The sequence below is a fragment of the Macrobrachium nipponense genome, chromosome 4, assembly GCF_015104395.2.
Source record: "Macrobrachium nipponense isolate FS-2020 chromosome 4, ASM1510439v2, whole genome shotgun sequence".
In the NCBI taxonomy this organism is placed as follows: domain Eukaryota; kingdom Metazoa; phylum Arthropoda; class Malacostraca; order Decapoda; family Palaemonidae; genus Macrobrachium; species Macrobrachium nipponense.
Window position 1 is genome coordinate 46,169,451 of NC_061100.1, and position 22,500 is coordinate 46,191,950.

The 22,500-nt window shown below is 38.5% G+C and overlaps 1 protein-coding gene across 5 annotated transcripts in view; it reads left to right on the forward strand.

Moving 5' to 3' along the window:
• Positions 1 to 22,500, forward strand: part of LOC135210902 (protein MTSS 2-like) — a 326,878-nt gene that overhangs the window by 128,592 nt on the left and 175,786 nt on the right. The gene's annotated exons all lie outside the window — the stretch shown is intronic.

The window sequence follows — 22,500 nt, forward strand, 5'->3', positions numbered from 1 at the left end:
GTTGAAAGGCTTCCCTTGTCAAGATAATTGGTGACCCACTGGCACTATCAGTGCCGTTCTAGATCCTGCAACTCTTATCTCTGACCATAAAAGAGAGAACCTGCCTCAAGGCTCCGTAAATCCAGCCAGAAATTTATGGTGTAGGTGTAGTCGAAAATTTATTTATGCGTGTTCGATTTTTTTCTCGTAGTCATTCGGGTGGTGATAGCGTCATTTCATGCCTTCCAAATCCGTTTTTTTTTCTTTCCCTCGGAATGCTTAACGCTTCAACTTAGTATTATGAATATATTTGGTATTGTCTTTAGCTGTCTTTCACTGATATGCGTAAAGGAAATTTTGCTTAATATTAAGGTCATTTATTATCAATAAAAATATTTATATTCTTTTCTTTTAACAGGTACGTTAGTCATCAGAGGTTGTAGCCTTTCCTCACGTGTCGGTAGTAGTAAGTATGAATTCGTTATTTTGGTTTTATGATTGTTTTAGAAGAATACAGGGCATTATCATGCAGTTTATCATAGAGAGAAATACATAGGTTCTATTTGGTGTAATGTTGAGGTGAATGAACATATCTGTGTGATAACTTGTGGGAAGCCCTCTCTCTCTCTCTCTCTCTCTCGTGTTCATATTACTTTTCACTTATATCACTCCATCCAAGGAGATTTTTGAGATTGAGTACCACTCTTCTCTCAGGCTCGGTTTTATACCAGATAGTTTCGTTCGCTGAGATGGATTTAGCGTTTTCCTTTTGGTTGTAAACTAGTTTTTATTTTGGAGACCATGATTTCTTCTTTTTAGTTTCCCCTACTTATTTGGAGTTGAATTTGATTTTTCTCATTAATCTCACTTGTTTTCGTCCATTGTTATAGTTTTGCTTCTGACTTTTAGCTTTCAATAAATCTTGAATTTTTTTATAGTCCTGGTAATTGGTTGATTTGAGTGTTTTCTCTCCTTTATAGGCAGTTCCTTTGGGCTGCTTTAAGCTGGAAAACATACGGGCTGGCAGTTCACAGGTCCATTCCTCTGGTTAACCTTGGATGGCAGTCTGAGATGGAAATGATGGGTTCAGGTTTAATATTAATGTGTATCATTTCCTCCCCCTTCTTCCCACCCTTGCGTTTTCTTTACGCCCACACTCCTTTGCAGAACAGAAGTGATTTCAAGATGGCTACTTCAGGATGTTGGAAATTTGCCAATATCCGTTAAGTCCCAACTTCCCATAACTTGGCTGTACTTCGATGATGTTGATCGAGACTTTGTTAACGAGAAAGGAGTTTAATAACGGTGTTGATCGAAGCTGTCACGAAAGTAACGATGGCTTTCTGTGAAAGAGTTTGTAACGTTCAGTATGGAAGTCGTCGTCCACACGCTCCTGCCCCGCCTTTCTTCCAGAGAGTGGAATATAGCATGTCGATCGAATTGGAAGAAAAGAAGTTGGGGGAGTGGCTGTCTTGTCACGGACCATTGTCGTCTACTTGGAACTGACACGAGAATTGTTTGGGGTTAGGGCTACTGCTGCAGAGGGACGATCGCTCCAGGTTTTTCCTGGCTTTTCTTTTGTGCCTAGGGGAACCTTTTTTTTTAGTAACTTTTTCTTATCTTCACGACTAATACGACCACAATTGTAATGTGTAGGCTAATTAAGAAAAACGTATTTGCTTTTTTCTGTTAGTATATTTTTGGATAGAATGTTTTCATTCATCCGGTAGCTAAATATGTTTGTTTAGATTATTTGGTTTTCAGGTTATATTACATTTAGGTTACTTACTGCATTTGGAATCATTTTTGGAAGAGTTGGTTTTTCTAAGCTTTCTAGTAGTTAGGATCTGTGAAGAAGGTGCAATAAGGAATAATCGTATTACAGTATAAGAAAAACTTCTAGGAAATTTAGAAAAGTGTGCATAATAAAGCTTCATAAGATAGTAAGAAAGGCTGTGATAAGCTGAACTACTTTTCTTGTGGTAAGCAGACAGCTTTAGATTCCTCATAATTTATTCAAGAGTTTGTGACGAGGACTGTTACCTAGGGATGACCCAGTAGGAGTGGTAAAGGCTTCCTTTAAGACTCTAGTTGGTGGCTTTTTCGTCACATTCCATTATTAGCAAAACTTTGGGTTCTATCCCTGTTCCTCTCTTGATGCAGGTGTGGTATTTTTCCAAAGTCGCTTTCTGTTCTGTGAAACCTTGCATAGCAAGACAAAAGAAGCGGACCCTTTGCATGAGTGTCTCCACATTGAGTAATTGTAATGGAAATTCAAAATTCTCTGTTCTTTGGCGAGGAAAGCAATAAGTAAATATGTAATGAACGCACTGGTACGCGACGCGCACAAATAGCGAATTTTGGGAACCGACTGTCTGTTGTCATGCACGGTACGGTCAGTGACCTTAGGCGATTTTTGATCAATGGCTTCTTAGAACAGGGGTGAAAGAAAGTGGAGGATGAATTTGGGTGCCTTTCGGGTGTGGGAAGGCGGGAAAGTTGGGGGCGGGAGGGGGGGGGGGGGGTGTTTAGCAGTTTGTTGTTCTTATCGCCGATCTGTCTGTTCGATGAACTCCCTCGATGAGTGATAGGAGGGTTCACCGTCCACTCTCCAAGCATGTTGTGTGCTTGCTTGTCTAGAAGAAAGGTCTGGAAAGAGCTGGTGTCCAGTTTGTAAGACGAATGTTGACGTATGTATATTTTTCTTGACGGATACATGCGTATGAATGTGGGCTTGTTTTGTATTCGGAGCTTTTAAACACCCACCTGATGTCAGGCTTATGAATTCTCCTCAAACATCCAGCTTCCCTTGTTCCTACAATAAGCTCTCTGTTTTTATGGACGCTTCTACCGTTCCTCGCCTGGTTGGGTACCACCTTCCTCCGGCTCATATGTTATTATTCATGTCGGGTTATTGAAGGCCATTGTCTCCCGCTTCGTCAACTTTTGTATAACAGGACGAAACCAATTATTTATTGAGCCTTTTATTTTTATGGGGAATCCGAATGAGCAGTCAAACCAGCGCCTTTATCTTGCCATGGCTTTTTATGTATGCATGCAAACATCGTCAATTCAGTAGACTTGGGTTGAAGTCTTTCACAGTTAGCTCAGCAGTTTAGAGAAGTGAGATAAGGACGAGCATATTATATTTTTAAGGCTGTTGGCATATTTACATCATTCAAATAAAGTGAATGTTTGTTTGGATACATGAATTCATTCGCAAAGAATGCTCATGTGCATAGTCAGGTCTTTCTGTAGTTTATACTGGACATGTAATTAATTCAAACGTTTCTGATGCATTTCACAGTAGAGAGGTATAGATAAATGTTTTACAAAAGTCTCCGAAAAAAATACTTATAACAAGTCATTTCAGTTTGATCACAAATGATCATAATCTCGTATATATCAGTTAGTCTGATTGGGCAAAATGAAGTAGACCGGATGGCTGTGTTCGACGGATGGCAGGCAGTGTTCGATTTCAGGCCCTGGATAGCCGTTCTTGGGTACGTTGTTCAGACGCTATTGATTTGGGTCCTGTTGATGTTCCCTGTCGTTACAGCTACTTTTCATAGCCACAACCGGAAATGGGTCGTGAGTGATTGCGAGGAACGGTGGTTTCAGGTTTTGTTTATCTCTCTCGCGTGATTTTGTCTTGGTGTGATTTTCAGCGGTCGGAATTTTGATTGCAACACTCGCCGAGGTTTGGATCATTTGAAGGGAAGTGTGTTTTCATTTTTTGTTTGCATTTTCATGCATTTATTTTCGCTTGCGAGGTGTTGACGACCGTACACGTTAAGCGTAATGCTTTTGATTTCGCCATAGTGGTGAAAATGAGTATTTATATATCTCTCTCTTCCTGTTTGGACACATTTAATATGGGTTTGCGAGACTTTCCCCCTTCGTGACAGACGTGAAAGTGAAATGTAAGTGGTGGCGCCTAGTTGTATTATATGTCATTTCCATCTTTTTATTTCTGTAGATCCCTTCGGGCACTTTAGTCGTATAAGGCGAGTACTCTGGGGCGGTTTTTCCCATTTACTTGTTCTTTTTACTTTCTTTCTCTCTCGTAATTTTTTTGGGCTCGCACCTGAAGGAGGCCCTTGAGGGACATTCGAGGTTTGAATGAACGTTGTTTATAGAGGGGTATATCATCACTGCCGTTATAATATTGATATTAGCAACGAGAAGGGCTATTTACGGGTATATCATAATTGACATTATTATTATTATTATTATTATTATTATTATTATTATTATTATTATTATTATTATTATTATTATTAGCAACAGCAAGAGTACCTTAGGGCGAAGGAAACATTATTGAAACTGTAAAATGAACATTCACGTTGGACACGATCTCTCCCCAAAGGGGCAGTTGTGGTATCTCAAGTCTCCGGAGAGGTAGCCGTGTGTCTACATTTCTCCGGAGAGGCAGTTGCTTGAGGACGTTCTTGAAGGCACCTGACAATGAGTGCTTGGTCTTTGGGAAAATGTGGAAAGGGGACAAATATTGGGTCGTTATGTGACGGGCATAGAAAAGGGAGCACTCATTTACTTATGCCATCTGTTCAGTGAGATTGTCTGTAGGAGTTTTCTTTTATCATTTTTCAGGCATTTTGTATTCTTTCTGTCTAAAGAATCGATGTGTAAACTTCATACACCATGAATTTTGCTGGATTGATTACTTCGCGTTATGACCAGTTCCACCTACTCCATTAATGTCACTACCCACTAGGTAGCATTTCAAAGACGAGTTCTGGCAGTTGATTGATGGTTTCGTCGTAAAGGGGTGATATATATATATATATCTATATATATATATATATATATATATATATATATAGATATATATATATATATATATATATATTTTATATATATGTATTATTATATATGTATATGTAATTTTATTTAGGCTTTGAAGTTCATTTTGGTCTGGTAAACGTCGGGCGTGCTCAAACACGTACTGGAAATGTAATTGTGTCCTGAGTTTTCAGTCGGCTGATCAAGGTTCCCATATGCAAGGTTTATGTAAATTCGTGTATGTCGTGAGCATCTGGTAGGCTTACGCCACTGCATCTTAGGCTTAAGCCCGACTACGCTAGCTTAGCGTCCCTCTTATTTCTAGGTTTTATTTATTTAGGCCTACATATATATTTGTGATGTTGGTCATGATTGGACAATCGTATAAGCCCCTCTGATGGGAGCTGCCTGGCGAACGAAATGCAACGGGAATCCTCCTGCTTCTCTTTGTAGACCGAACGAACGATGTGCGAAATTAACAAATGTAGACTTTTCCTGCGGTCTTATATAGTACTAGGCCTACGTAGTGTTCTGTCAGATGATGGTCAGCCGGATGAAGTTGCCATGACCAGCTCTCTATTTCGAGAGAATATATTGATTATGAATGAATGATTCTCTCTCTCTCTCTCTCTCTCTCTCTCTCTCTCTCTCTCTCTCTGTTGAATAACTTTTTGAAAGTGATTCGTTAAACGCTCATTACCATGGGAAGACGCCCATACCGCCACTTCCCTCCCTCGGCCTTGTGGATCGAACCCGGGTTCATTGATAGTAAGCCGTTGCTCCTGCGCCAAGAAAACATTGGGAGCATGAAGTTATTAGACCCAATTCTACTAAATTTCAGAAACTGATAATGAGAGAGAGAGAGAGAGAGAGAGAGAGAGAGAGTGAGAGAATAATAAGACTACCATTATCTGCAAGAATTGCGTTCACTGTACAATTATTAAACAATCTCTGAAGCCAACATAATGACTGTCGCTTTGCAGGTTCGTCTGTTGTTTAATTTTGTGACAAAGCAACGAAGCGTCGAACTTCCGATAGGCTTGTTGTGTGGCTCTGAAGAACAGAAGTGATGTTTGATTTATTTGTGGTCTTTCATTGACTCTGGGCTTGGGAGTGGCTTGTGGATGGGACAGAGATTGCCCTTGTTTATGGTACAGTGGCGTAGATAATTAGGGCCCTGTTTCTATAGCTTATTCCCCTCCCTCCCTCCCCCTCGATTATGTCTCCCGTCTCTCTCTCTCTTTTTGTTTAATGATGCTGCCTTTTTCCCTTGTTCTGTTGTCATATTACACATCCTCCAAGTATTCGAGTGCTGAGTCTACTTTCACGTAATTATTATAATTAATTTTTTTTATGTTTCAGTCTTCGCACGTATACAACACCTGTTTTTCTCTTCTGAATTACATGAACTTCCTGAAGAGGTCGATATAGGACAAAATTAATATGATTATCATTATTTTTGTAGTAGTAGTAGTAGTAGTAGTAGTAGTAGTAGTAGGGGTGGTGGTGGTGGTCTTCCTATGAAAGCTAGCAGCTGGCCTTTTCTTGCTAAGAAGGAGATTTGCTCTGTTTGCTCTGCGTTTGTTTAGCTAACCATTATTTCCTCCCGTTTATCCCTGAGTCATGCCTTCGATGTCCCTATACTTTGATCAGATTATTCGAGGTAAGCTTTGGGGAGTAACCAAAGGAACCACTAATACCCCTTCATTAGGGAAAAGTCTGGGTCTCCCACCTCCGCCCGATTGACGCTACCGGAAAGCATTCATTTCTTTGTTGGTTGTTTTTCTTTCTTTTTCTTGTAATTTTCTTTTTTCTGAAGTTTTATCTTTTTTACCGATATTTTAGTGGAAGTCTGTTTTATCGTATAAGGTAATGTGTCAGCCACCTGATTTCTCTCATAGATATCTTGTGACGAATCCATAAATGAGAAATTGGATGCCAGTCAGTTTATCATGCTTTGTGGACAGTTAAAAATGAAATTATTCTATTTTCCTTAATGTTAAAAAGATTTTGTTTACGAGACTTGGTAAATTTCAAAATGGTATTTACGAATGTGTGTATAAGAAGGGAATCTAAGGGTCGAACCGGGAAGAAATTTGTAACTCCTTCACCAATGTGTTCTGATAGGTACCTAGTATTAAAAAAAACCTAACGTCCGGGGACCCCAGCAAAATTTTTAAGCGGGCAAAAAATCCCCATACATCGCGAATTTTAAAATTGTTATATTTTCGCCTTATAATCCGAAATTATGCATTTTATCGAGAACATTATTACGTATATACGAAATTACAGTAGATAAAATTACCTTTCGAATTATATATGTTTGGTTAGTATAGTACCTATAATTCAACAAAGGTTGATGTTAAAACCCTGAAAATACATTTTTTTCCTGAATTTTGTCCTTTATATTTTTGAATGGACATTTTCTGAAAACATTTCCGTTGCATTATTTAAATGTTCTATATAATGTTGTATAGTAATAGATGTCTTACTTGATCTGTGAAGGTGGTATGGTTCGAAAAGGGTTCCCAAGTAAACTCCTAGTTACGTAAAAGATTTACCAGAGTTCCCTGAATTGCAGTACTTGCATATAGTTCACAACTCGTTTTATTTCTTTTGTACTAAGGATAGATGTTTTTGTAATAGTCTAGTTGGTCATTTAAGAGTATTACTTTTTGCTATTTTAGACCATCGTTTTATGTGGCAAAATTCCTTTCAGTTCTTTAACATAGGTTGAGTATATTCATTTTCATAATTATTGCCATGGAAATGATGAATGCATAAGTCATAAATATTATCATTACGTGTTGCTTTTGTGAGTCATTTTACATAAACACGTATAGCTACTTTAATGTTTCGGATTGACTTAACAAGCCCCGTGTCGGTCTGGAAGGAGTTTCATCATATTTTGTCAAGTTTGTTTTTTTTGTATTCTAAAAGAATATTAGAGGAAGGTGGGTTGCACATTTTTAAGAGTGATCGTATATTGACGGGTTATTTGTTGTACATAAAAGCTAGAGATTTACATCGAATTGATTTTACCTTCAGGAAGGAAAAAAGTTAAAAGAGGAAGGAGAAATACCTATGCGTTGTTTTTCTCTTTCTTTTTCCAAACGCCCTTCATTTGATTTCACAAGTTGAAGACCTTCACTCGGTTCTCAGGAAGTTTATAGCGATCACGTGGGTCGTGAGGCTGTTGTAATTTCTTTTATGGTGACAGATAATTCTCCTGATGTGGCTCCAGTCTTCCACATTTGATTTGGCTAAAGTCGTAAATGCCATTTGATAAAAGTATTTCATAACTAGGCAGTCAAGGCTTCGATAAACCCAAAGTTCAAGTGTTACCAGCATGGTGATCAACTATTTCCCCGTTTTCATGTATGTAGTTCAGTGGAACTGTATAATAAATTTGAGAACCTTTAATGGAAGCACGCCAGATTTTATCATTTTGCGCATTTTTTTATAATTAACATTGCATAAAGTAAACATGCCTTTGGGAGGCTCTTGAGGTAGGTTGATGTGATTGGATTCAGAGGAGGAGAAATATGAATGAATTCTAAGGAACATTCGTATGTTCAGTGTTAAATCAAGCGGTGTGATTATCGTCGAATATAGCAAGTCATAATGAATGTTACTTTTGAATGCTCATGACGTCACTGAAAAGTTCTTTTCCCATTTTTGTAAGGTTATTCAAGTTGTTCCGGCATCAGTAACCAGCTGGGACTCCGGGTAATTCGTGATTAGTCAGTCATGAATAAATAGCAATTTTTCTCTTACGCACTTGACGCCTTGCATCCAAAATCCAGATGCTCTAAAAGTCGTGCGGTGTTGGTAGATGTTTCTCACGAACTATCTTAAAATTTACCGCATAGATGACTGAATGCCATGTAATTGATTTTTTATATATGATTTCCTTTCCACTACGCATCACCTAAAATATATGGAGATTTTCCTCTACAGAAAATTGTGCCTCCAGAAGTAGCTATAGGTTTGGAAGAATTGCAGTTTCTAATGGTGAGCAGTCTATCAGGATTTCCCATATGAAAGTGTATGTGCTTTCCACACATTTAAAAAGAAAGTTTCATTTTCTCCAGTTTATCCTTTCCCTATTCGCATCTTTTTCAAAGAGAACATTAGCAACTCAACTATTCCGAATGTACCAAGAATGAGTAATGTAAGATTATTTTTGAGGTGCTGTTCAAAAGGTAAAGCTTTCCGCTTTGATATATCTATCTTCTGAGCAGGCGTTATCTTCATCAAGAAAGGCCAGGAAGAACTCTGAGTGAAAGTATATTGTTTAATGATTAGAACACCACAAGGAATACAGTTTAGACATGGAGTGCATTCTTGGATAAGTAGGGTGTTGGGACAGGACATTTGTTTTGTATCGTGACCCCGAGTCCATTTTAGAAATAGATTTAAGGTATTATTTCCAAAGAAGAGAAATTGTTGGGTGACTTGATGACACTATAGTGTGATTCAAGTAACGAAGAATCTGCCTTTGTTCCTTGGGAGGCGCAACTGTCTTTTGAGTAAACATAAACAATGCGAGAAAAGGTGAAGGTCCTTTTGGTACCAGAAGTCGGCAGAAAGGGCGGAGGGGTGGGTTGAGGGGGTTGGCGTTTTTTTTTTTTCTTTTTGCAAAAGAGGGAGGGAGAAGGGAGAGGATGAGTGACATTGCCGCGGCGGTGACTTCGCCGCTTACCACGAGAGAGAGAGAGAGAGAGAGAGAGAGAGAGAGAGAGAGAGAGAGAGAGAGAGAGAGCTTTTGAGGCAGGCCGTGCAGAATCGATTTCCCGTAAGCGTCTTCTGGCGACTACCGTCGGTTCCGAATCGCATTTCTGTATGTTGGTAAAGGCGCTGTGGTTTTTGTCGTCCTTTCCTCTTTCATTGTGATTTTTGAGGTTTTTTCTTATTTTAATGTCTCTAACGTGGCTTTATATGGTCTTTTTGGGTTTGGTGATTTTCGTACATCAATATATATGTGTATATATATATATATATATATATATATATATATATATATATATATATATATATAAACATTTAGCTGTTACTTTTCGTTTGGTCAGGAAATGGAAAGGTACCAGATTTGAAGGATTATTATTATTATTATTATTATATTACAAAGGCCCTATGAAATCGCACCCGCCAGACTTGGACAGACGGTCGTAATAATCATTGATTTGCAGAATAGTTATATCACGTGATGTCTCGTGCAGCGATGTCTCGTGCAGCTAACATGCACGACTGTACCGGGAATGCTTTCTTCTTCTTCTTCTTCTTCTTCTTCTTCTTCTTCTTCTTCTTCTGTAACAGTTCTCATAGATCGCTGTTCGTCTCCAGTTACATATTATATTACTTGGGCAACAAACTTTTGACAGGCAATAATTATGGAAAAAGTTGGCTGCGTGTACAAATCATGTTATTCGGCTGTAAGTTCACGAGGGGAAACTGTTATATATAGAAATTATGAGATGTGTGCTTGGGATATGGTGGTGTTTATATTAAAGTGGCCATATGAAAGCGATAGTGTGTATGTAAGTATTTAATCTGATCCCGAAGTATGTGAGGTAAACAAGTAATAACAGTGGTGTGTACCTGGTTCTGTGCTGTGGAAAAGGAAAGGTAAACCTAATTGGTAATTGTGCTCTTTCGAGTAGGACGAAGTTGGGACCAATGAAATCGGTCAAGAGTTCAGAAGTTGAAAACTGCAGTGCCGAGTGATTTACTGGACAACATTTGGTCCTGAACCTTAGAATAATACTTAACCGGTTTGCTACTCATTATTTCACAATTAGTGCTTGACAAAATTAACTAACTAGTAGCGATATCGAAACTGCTCTCGATTAATTTTCGCTTAACGTATTCGTTCGATTCTTGGTATGCTGGCGAGATAAGGTTTTTTTTTCATACTGATGTGCTCTATAGTAAATGATGGACAATGATATTTGTTTACTTTAATATTTATAAAGTAAAGGGATTTCCAGTCGGTGGTGGAACGAGATAGTTAGCGTGAGAGCATAATGGGGGGCAGCAGTTTGATTTGCGAAGTCTTTCGTATGAGTAGGGAAAGTATATAGAGGTGTTACCATGCGCACAGATCTGCATTGAGATGATTGAAGTGCCATTTTCTGTGCAGTAAGGTTAATTGGCCTTGTGGTGCAGTGCTGGGATGTTGTTTGCCGAGTTCGCTTATCAGCTACCGCTCAACAGTCGCCCAGTGAGGTTGAAGTGTACCAGCTACTTCAGCTGACGAAAAGAATGGACAGAGTTTATAGCAGCTTCATCACTTTGCTCCACCTTTCTAGCCTTTCAATGATCTCCATTTTGAATTCCTCTCGGTAATAATGCTGTCCAATCTCTCCAACTGTTACTTCATGGTGCAACTATGGGGTTTTCTCACAGCTTCACCTGTAGACCCTTGTACTTCATCTCGGTTATCTCGGCATCTGCATCTTGCTGTTCAACCACTTCGAATTCCTCTCCTCTCTAGTGCTCAATACCTGAAGTGAGGGATATATATATATATATATATATATATATATATATATATATATATATATATATATACATATATATATACATACATACATACATACACACACAACACACACACACACACACACACCACACACACACACACATATATGTATATATATATATATATATATATTATATATATATATTATATATATTAATAAATATATATAATGTTGTCAACTTTTGCGGTAATTAGTTGACTATTTTTACCCCTTCAACTCTGTTGTCTCCTTGCAAAGTTAACTCTTCATATGTTCATGAATTGCTGGAGTTCTTGACGTTTTTAAAAGGTTTTGAATTTCGGTTGGGAAAATTTTGTCTATTGGTACAAGATATGCTGCTTTCCTTCACGTTTTTGTACCTTAGTTTTTGTACCTTAATTTTCAAACCCTATTGAAGAACGGTTGATAAGAATGTTGTGCTGCGCTGCGCATTTTTGTTATTGGAAAACGTTATAGTTATCCGGCAGGGAATTACGAGAAGTATTTTTTATACAATCTTTTACTTTTAAATTAAAGTAGTACATTACTCTATGTATTTGCTGGAACATATAAATTGAGTGAGCAACGAATATGAAATTATCCAGCCCTTGAACTAGTCAACATAGTTATGAGCCGAATTGTTTATCTTTATAGTAAGTGGACGAAGATAATGAACGTTATCAGATATCAGTCAGGTCTCAGTCTCCTCTGTCACGGTGCTCATTTATATATACTACATACTAATACGGGTGCAGAAGTGAAAAATTTATATGTACTATTTGTTCAGCAATATCAAAATAAGGGCGATTTTTATACATACCTACTACAGAACCTCTTTGTACACAATATTATCAGTTTGTCCACAAATTAATTTCAAGTTGGCAGAGTCAGTTGCTCTGCTCATCGCCACATACAGTTGGCCATGCGTAAACATGGGTGACGGCAGAAACACACCAACACAATCCAAAGTCTGGCCCTGCGACTTGTTTGCAGTGAATGAGAAGGCCAGGTTGATGGGAAACTGCCTGCGCCGTAACTGGAACGGAAACTGGTTGTCCGAAGGCATCAGAGGAATCCTGGGGATGAACAGACGTTTGCCGGTGTGAGGGCCCGTTGCTATCACTGCTTCGATGACTTGGGAGTTTAGCTCCATAACTGTGTACCTCGTTCCGTTGTGCAATGTCCATTGGCAGGATCGAAATTGCGAAGCAACATTACCGGGCAGTACTTCTTCAAAGTTATTTTGTGCACTGGCAGTCCCGATGGATTTAAGTTATTCAAAAAATCTTGCGGATATTGATGATAATTTTCATCTTCTATTGTGTCCGAGCTGAAATATTCGCGACTTTCTCCAGGGAAGTTTTACAGAAATTATGTATAAAAATTCGTAAAGTAACTAAGTCTACGGGATCAACCAGCCTCGCTTCACGGCCAGAAACGGCTCCGTTTCAGGGAATCCCTTCTCACCCCCACTCCCTATAAAGGAGGGGGGGTAGGTTGGATGAATCCCCATTACAAACCATCTTAGGGGTCCCCACCATAACCCTGCCAAGTTTCATGCCCATCTGACCAGCTGTTTGGCTGTGATTGAATGACAGACACAGACATTATGCCCATTATAGTATGATATATATATATATATATATATAATATATATATATATATATATATATAGTGTGCCACAGATTTGTAAATCTTTTTTTTTCCTTTCTCTGAGAAATTAGAGTTGATTTTCGCTCTTAATACCAGATTTTTAGCTTACTGTGGGAGTAAACCTACAAACTACTTTGTTGTTGTAGTTAGGGGGGTAGGAAAGGTCTATAGACAAGCTTAAAAAGGTGTGAAAAGGCGTTTCATATTGAGTTAAAGATACAGGAAGTTTAGAATAGGATATTTATGAATTATGTATAAGAATGAAAATGTAAAAAATAAATGTGCATGTTAAACAGTGCAGAAAAATGATTTTCGATAAAATATAGCATATTTATTTTAATTTTCGTTTTTGAAACAAGGCTTTATTTGTCCATAGATTTTAGCACATTTTAATTTATTGGTGTCCTGAATTTAGGCTTTGTTTCTGTTCGATTATTGTGTAGTTTCTAAGTATGAGTATTAATTACGAAGCCACTTCAAGTTAAGTTAGGAATATGTTTACAACTTAGCCGTGAGGGGAAAATCTTGGCTTGTGTCCCAAGTAAGCTGGATGCCGCATCACGCCTTGTCTGCATAATGCCGAGAATGCATTTGGTAGCGTCAGCGGACCAGTATTCTGGAAGTCCTAATATCACTGTGGTATTCTCTTGAAATATGTAAAGCTTTGAAATATCCGTTTTTCTGTCCCTTGAAAATGTTATCCTTTAAGATAAAGTACAGGGAATTGTAGGTGCCACATGTGCATGCGCACATAAGGAATATTGAAAGAAATGCGCGCGTGCGAACACTGTGTGAAGTCTTTCTCTTGGCCATTTTCCTTGAATGGAAAGTCACGTGTGACATATGTCAATTTGAATTCTGCTTTTTTTCCTCATTTTTTATAATTATTCGTATGTTCAGGGCTAAAACCTTAAAGGAAAAGATTAAAATAACTGCTATTTTGCTCCATGCATTTAATGGCGGCAGCAGTTTCAGCCAGCAACTGCACTCTTAATATGTAGGTGATTTACAGTTAGAAAATGGGAGGGGCTTCAAATAAGAATGCAAAAATTGGGGTCGAGATGAAAATTTCGCTTGTGAAGATTCTTCGTGAAGTTTTACAAGACTGGACCCACCTTCTTCATGGAGTACCATGGGCCTGAGACGTTATTTCCTTATTTCCTTCTGCTGGAGGAGAGAACACGGTCCAGAGAGAGAGAGAGAGAGAGAGAGAGAGAGAGAGAAGAGAGAGAAGTTACTTGCCATTGGTTTTTCCTGTAGCCTTTGCATTGACTGAAAGACCTTATGCCCTTAATTTCTTGCTTCTCGCATTTTGTTAACTCTGATAATACTCTGAGAAGTCACACGGGACCCTTAACCCCCCACCCCCCACCCCCTTTGTTGATTAGGTAACGTGGTTGATAAGCTGAATAAAAAGACGATTAACTGGCACTGTGGACCGTCTCAGAGCGCAATCATTCTTTCGTTGCCCCATTTGCCTGGTCGTATTGAGCCCATTGCCTCGCCTCATTATTTAGCTCAGTTTTGCTATTAGGTTGTAAATTACGTTCCCTCAGGGATGAAATCACTCCAAGAAGCTCGGAAGTCTCTCTCTCTCTCTCTCTCTCTCTCCTCTCTCTCTCTCTCTCTCTCTCATAGATGAGTTTCCTAAAAATCCACCGTGACCCCGTCAACCTTAGGAGTGAATTATGTGGCTTGTTGACAAACGATTTATGTGGTTGCTGCTAAGAGAGAGAGAGAGAGAGAGAGAGAGAGAGAGGCAGGCGCCACTAAACGTGACCGTCCATTGCTCCGTCATAGTGTGTACTATAAAAAATCAAATTGTATACATATAAAAAAAACTTGGGTAGGGAAGATCGATGTAAACCCCACATCACTGAGGTAAAACCTTGAGTGTATTTATAAGATAATTCTCTCTCTCTCTCTCTCTCTCTCTCTCTCTCTCTATGATTTATAAGCGATTCGGCACCATGTGTCCGAATGAATATGCTTTGGGTGTTGTAATCAGAAGAAAATAAAATCACAAAAGGGGAGAAGAAATGGCTTAGGCCTAAAGCGGTAAACTGTGTAGCGTACCCTCCTCGTCACGAGTTTGTTAGGGGCAAGAAAGAGCCGCCGTTGCTATCTATTCCCGATGGCTGGAATTCCCCCTATTCGAGATGAATAACGCTACCTTAAGGTTTCGGGAGGGTCTTGGCGTGGTTACCCCCTCCCTCCCTCTCTCTTCCTCCCTCACCCACCTCCTCCCCTCTCTTTCTCTCTCTTGGGATATACATTTACGGATCAGATGTGGAGGAGCATCTCTCATAGGAAACCGCGTTCAAGGCCCAAAACGTCGTGAGTTGTAGCTGTTTTAACAACTTGAAGTGTGACTTAACAAGGGCACGCAAGGCATTGTTTAGATGCTCTACGGTTTGATGTAGGGCAGATGATGATGATGATGGCGTAAGTGGTAGGTTGACCTGAGGGTTCGGTTGAAGGGAGGATCGCCCAGGATCCTAATTGTAACAGTTTCATTATGGAATTGTCTAATGTCAGATTACCGTATGTTTGTTTTCAACACCCACGCTCTATTCTAATATATATATATATATATATATATATATATATATATATATAATATATATATATATATATATATATATATATAATATATATATATATATATATACATACATACATACATACATACATAAATACATACATAAGTGTGTCTGTGTGTTGGGAACTGTACCCTTAACGTGGATGACAAACAAACTAAGCGAAAAGAATGTCAAAGTTTCATACAGTGTTGATTCCGTCATGACAAGGAGAATCGATGGAGGGTTTTGTTGAAGAGGGATGGGTGAACTTTCATTGACAATTTTCCAACAGGGTAATCAGAGGTGGTGATGCCACAAAGCAAAACTGCTCTAGGTGTCATTCTTGTCTTGTCTTTCTGGGAAAATAAGCTTAGAATCGATGTTTAAGTAATTGGTAAGTGTTTATCGAGGGAAAGACTTTTGATGTAAAATAATCTGCCGTTTCGGCTGTTACGGTCGATAAGAAAGCACCAGGAGGGGGAAATTGATTAGATGTTGACTTAAGAAAACACATTAAATACAATGTTACGGATGAAATGTTGACTTACCACGTGGAATTCTGCGGGCCAACAACGAAAGTACTTTTTTCATCAGACTTGTCTGGTGTCCCATCAAATCGACTCTAGTGCTGAAAAGACGTTGCGGAGACGCAGATCGTTAGAGGAGCTCAGGACGTGAGCAACCCCCTAATTGAACGAGTGTGCTCAAGAAAGGCACGTGGTGCCCTGCAAAGTGAAGAATTTATGACGTACGCTCAGGTTACACTGTGTAATGTATAGAGAAATAGTGAGGCGTGGGACGGGGTATTTGGGCGTCTCTTTAATTGAAGGTTTCGGTCGTGTGGGTGCGACGCGGGCTTGTTTAAGCTGTCATCAGCCGCGTAGGGTGAAGGGTTGCTTGGCTGAAGGATTATATGGGGCTTCGTGACTCCTTTCTTGTTTAAGTGTCCTTCGAGTAGATGATTGTGTTAAAAGCAGAACCACGAAGTGAGGTCCTGTGTTTAAGGTTAATTAGATAGGGTTTTGTTTTCGTAGACGCTGTTTTAATATTTGCACTTAATAGCAAGATTACGTCTTAGGTTCTGTATATTTGACTCTGTTCATATTCTCGCTTTACCTAGAAATTATAAGTAGTCTCTACCATCTCGGTGGTCCCGAATATCGAGCATTGGGATTATTTACCAAGATCCCTCCATGCTACAGTAATTATTACCTTAATTGATGTATCTCCAGCTACATTTTATTTGTCAACTGTACAAACTAAAATTTTATATTGTTTGATCCCTTAGCAATGCCTCATATAATTGGCTTAATTATATTTTGGTGTTGCAGAGAATTCGGATCATTTCTTTTAATAAGTCGAACCTTTTGAATTTAGGAACTTGATTTGTCCGTGCTATTTTTAACATCCATATATTTTAGCCTTTAAATTTATTTACATGATACTGAACTGTAAAACACTTGAGCTATCAAGGGTCACACACACACACGCGCGCGCGCGAACGCGATTGAACCTAATTTCGTAGATTTATAGGTTGATGTCTTGCGACACCAGTGTACATAGAGCGTAGCTGTCTCTTCAATTCTGTTCTGAAGGTGTATCAGTTATATTTTGTCTGTTCAGAAGCGGATTTGTTGCAAATTGTTTGTTGATGATTCAGATTTTATTTTGAAGTCTCGCTGTTTTATTCTATGTTTTAATGTCTCTTAATATACGGGACTACTCGGCTTTATCTCACAAAGGTATCCATGTTGACTACTTATTAATGTGTGTCAATTCCGAATAATGTTGCTTATGAATATGACGTTGGCCCTGGGCCAAATGCGATGGTGTAGCGTTGATCACTAATAAATTGAAATGGATTAGGTTAGCCAAAGAAAAGTGTAAGAATTTCCTGTGCATTTCCAGACGTGCAATGTTCTCCTCAGGCGCAGCTCAGACGCTCTTGGAAGGAGGAGTTGCGGGGGAGTATTCGGTTTCAGCAGGTCGTAAACAAGTCCCACTTGAGTCTTGACGTTGGCTGTGTGCGTGCGTGCGTGTATACACTGGTAATGCCTGCGTGTTTCTGCTTTTATTTCGCGTTGTTCATTGTTATGGATATTACAGGCGTTGCTGGCTGGCTGGCGCGTTCCGTTATTGTTATTGCAAATTTACGGTGGTGTTTGCCTTTGCTGTTTTAACTGGAACGGTTTTTACCAGTTTTGGTGATGTCCATTCTGCAATATTGTCAGTGTTTTATTGTTTCATCAAATCGAGTTTGTTTAGCAATGCTTAGGCGGGAACTTTTTATGGGAATGAACACGATGGTTTTGTTTGGATATTTATTTATTTTTTAAGTCTGAAGCATTTATTTGCTTTTCAGCCTTCTCCCTTCGCCGAGTGGACGCAAAGAAATTCCTCGTAAAAGGAAAACACAACAGAAGCAGTAATGCCGTCGAGCTGAACCCTAATAACAGAGACGGTAATGACGGTCATTGCTGTGAGACTTGCGACTGTTGTTATCACCTGCGGGTTGCGAGGCAGTTATGGCCGAGTTATGTCTCCTTTTAAGATTCTGTCCAGCCCTGAATGACGCCAACGAGCCTTCATTTATCGCCTTTCAACCAAACACTGGCTTAGGATGCTCGCTCATCGTTGATAAGTGAAATTTTCGGAGAACCGCAAAGCCTCTTCAATGCCGTTAAACGATAAACGGTCTCCCAAGAATCACGCCTGAGTTCGACACCGATGAAGATGAAGATGATGATGACTAACATTAGTGTGAAACTGTCCACGCTTTCTTGTCTTATATTCTATTATTTTTGCTCGTTAGTATTATATGCATGTTCATGATGATTTGTTTATCTGTCTAGATAGGCCCAGGCCTGGTAAAGAATAGTGGACGCTATGAAAAAGCCGAGCTGAAAATTGACCAAATGTAACATTTAAAATAAAAAGTAGAACACCCATTAAGACATTTCTCATTCACCTCGAGAACTCCTGAAGATTACAGTGTTTTATAAACGATAAACATGTAACTGACCTTGTGATCATAATTAGGAAGGCTTAACCCCGAATATCTGTGAAATTGCATACTCGAAATTAACTCTTTTTAATCTTTAAATTAATCTAATTGGATTAAATTATAGGTCGTATAATTGTTAAATGAGCTTTGCTTGTGGCTTTTCGATTTAGATTAATGTCAAAGGTTAAGACCCCAATTATTTCTGAATTGAAGTACGTATGCAGTATTTTGAATACTTGAAACTCTCTCTCTCTCTCTCTCTCTCTCTCTCTCTCTCTCTCTCTCTCTCTCTCTCTCTGGAACTTCTTTAACAGTGCATATACATCTTAAGAAATTGATCAATCTTTCTATGAATTTTTTCTACATGTTATTTGTTCTTGCCTTCAGATCTGTTTATCTCAGGGGTCCACTAATTCAAGGTCTAGACTTTGCACTTATTCTTGTAGAAAGCTTAACGTTAGCCTGAAGGCAACCTCAAGAGTCTGTTAGCGTCTCGTAATACCCCGTTTTCAGGTGATGGGGAGGAGGGAGGGCAGGGGGTTGAGGTGGCCAAGTGTGTAACCATCAGTCCATTCATGGGCCAATATTGTGATGTGAGGGAGGAGTTGTTAAGCGATGTGGTTGAGAAAGAAACTAAATAGATATTTATGGTTCCTTTGCCAAGGCTTTGAGGAAGTGCGTTCTTGACTGTCCTGAACATTTCTCATCGGTAATCATTTTTGCAGGATGTTCCTCTATTCGTTAGGTACGGTTGGTTATTATTTGTTCTTCCTCCTCTGCTGTGTCTCTTTCCTCAAGTTTCGCCGTTTTGGTGCAAAGTTTAAGTATATCTTAGTTTAGCAGACACTGAGCTATGCAGCTCTCCTAGGGCTTGTCCAAAGGATTAGATATTTTCACGTGGCTAGGAACCAGTTGATTACCTAGCAACGAGACCTACAGCTTATTGTGGGATCCAAACCGCATTAAATCGAGAAATTAATTTCTAATCGCCTGAAACAAATTCCTCCGATCCTACGTAGGCAGAGCGGGGAATCGAACTCGGAACTACCGAATCTGTAGGCGAGCAGTAAACCATTCGTCCAACGAGGAATTGAACCTAGGGACTCTTGTTAATCTGTGGAATGGAACTAGTTGTAAAGGCACATTTCAGCTTAATAATCCAATATGTCTTAGCTAACCTGAGCAGTGAATTGAGTAGTAATTGTTATTAGACTCTTGGTTGTTGCATTTTGAGGAACGAATAGAAAAAATGGCGGACGCGAATTACGAATGCTTGTCGTCATATTGAAAGAGGAATGTACCTGTATTTCATCAGCCACATCATTCTCTCGGTTCCAGTCCTTGGTTAGCGAAGTGAGAACTCTTTATTGATGAGTTCGTATGCAGAGTTACACGATGCATAAATTAATTGTCAATATTTACATGAATATGTAATGATACTCTTAATTTGTCATAGTTTTTTTCATGAACCGGATTGTCTTGCGTTACTTTTACTATCAAAGAAATATCTTGAGTGACTTTGCTTCATTAAGAAATTCATGAGGCCATGTACTATGTAATCGGCGAAATAAAACGGACTAAGCATTTTCGTCATCACACTAGGATTATTTGAACCTTCTTCATTTCTACAGCCATTTTACCACTTTCCCTGTGTTTTCGATACTTTATCGAACGAGTTTGCGTGCCTCCGTACGCACACTGCACAGCAACAACGATGTGTTTGTTGAATGTGGTTTTAGTTAGGTAAGTGGTGATTATTTAGAATGGAAGATTTCGTTCACATTTTACAGTTTTGATTGTCACAATTAACAGGCTTTCTTTCGGTTTAGTTTATTGTTATATGCCTTGCCTTTACCATTATGTAGTATATGGACGCTCTGTTTGGTGTCGTAAATGCTCTGTTCTACCGCGGATTTTGTAGTTAATTTGACTCCTATAATTATAATAATTATTATTATTATTATTATTATTATTATTATTATTATTTTTAATAATAATATTACTAATAATATTAATATTATTATTTATTATTTATTTTTAATATTTAAGTTTTAATAATAATAATATTAATAATAATAATTCAGGGCCATATAGGTACATGGAATCGGTAAAGTAGGGTCAATACAATACACACAATCTAGATACACCAGATAAAATATTCGGAAATACCCTCGCAGTTGATAAAATAGTAAAAATAGTATAATAAATTGAGAATAATAGTAAAAATAAAAAACTGCATGCAATTAATTTTCTGCTGGGGAGTGTAAACGGTTAAACAGGAAAAGTGAAAAAAGCAAATCTTAACGATAGCAGATTTTGCAGATGACACTTTAATAAATTGCAAAGAGAATAAGTAGTATAAGCTAACGTCATGTATGGAACAGACGCCTCATTGTCCCATCTTTCCCACATTTTAGATCTTCTTGCCTCCCTCCGTAGGATGTATCGAATGAGCGAGTTGCTGCTGCCTGTTTCCCAGTTGGGTGATCAGACTGGACATTGTTTGCCTTACAATGATCTTTAAATTATTCAGGCGGTTTTCTATGAACATCTGCGTGACAAAGCGGTAGCGGAGTGTGTTGGTGAGGTGTCTCATAATGCCATTCTGTACAACGAACGGTGGTAAGTCCAATGGGCACTTGGGTATAGTTCGTGCAAAAGGGAACACCTATATATGCTGTAGCAGTACGAGCGGAAGAGCAGTAGTTTCGTGTGTCTGTAACAAAAGACAAACCTTCTTGCAATCATGTTGCCAGTGACACATAGTTTACGGCGCCTCTGTTCTCTATCTGCCTTATATTTTAGGTTATCCGTGATGACGTGGCCCAAATACGGGACTTCATGCACAAATTCCAGACGACGATTTCAGAGGAAAATTTGTGGTAATGCAATATGCTTAAGCGATCGATCCCTGGAGCAGCGACTTGCACTGGGTCTTGGTTCCGTTGTATAAGTTATAAAATTCCTCTGCATATCTGCGGCGAGTGTTGATTAGTCGCTGGAGACCTTTTACTTTGGATAAGAGATTAATAATTTTTTCCGTAAAAAAACCAGACCAATTTTTCATGCAGGTTTACAGTAAAAAGCAGTTTGAGATTTATTTGCAATGGTGTGAGGAAAATGTTTGAAGGCCTCTTGAGGAATAATGTATTTGTAGCTTAGTCACTTTTAGTGATTACCCCTGTCTGATCTGGCTTCCTACAAAATGATTTTCATAATTTCAAAACACACACATTTATGTAATTGATTTTTTTTAAGTAAGAATTTATATAATCTTGACGGCTGTCATTGAATGCTAGCACTGCCTTATCAGAAATTATTTTGTTTATGGTTTGGGCGGAGACCTAGCTATCCAATACCATGGACTTTTGCCTTTTTCCAGTAATCCACTGGGATGAACATCCTAATCTTCTGGGATGTGCTCGGTCATAATCCATTCCCTTTGCCACTGACTTTCACCCACAATATTATTTTTCTCTTGGAAAGATCCTCACTTCCCTGATTGCGCAGCTTCTTCCCGAGCTTTTGCTTTATCAGGAAATGAATCTCTCGGGTGGCCACGCTCATGCTTTTGCAGTGATTGCAGTCACAGAAGGTAGTGTGCGTCCTAATTTTGTACATTATTTGGATGCTGTACAAACATTGATTTTATCTTTCACACTTAAATCCAGTTCAGAGGTGTTTTTGCTTATGCTTTAGATTATTTTGGGCATATTAATATTTGTAAATAACTTGTAAGTCCGTTAATGATTATATGTTTGTTGCAAAGAAAACACTTATGCTGTATCTTTTTTCTTATGCATAAAATGTCCACGATGCTATGTGTGTGTATATTATATGTACATATATTTTTTATATTTATACATACATACATACATACATACATACATACATATATATATATATATATATATATATATATATATATATATATATATATATATATATATATATA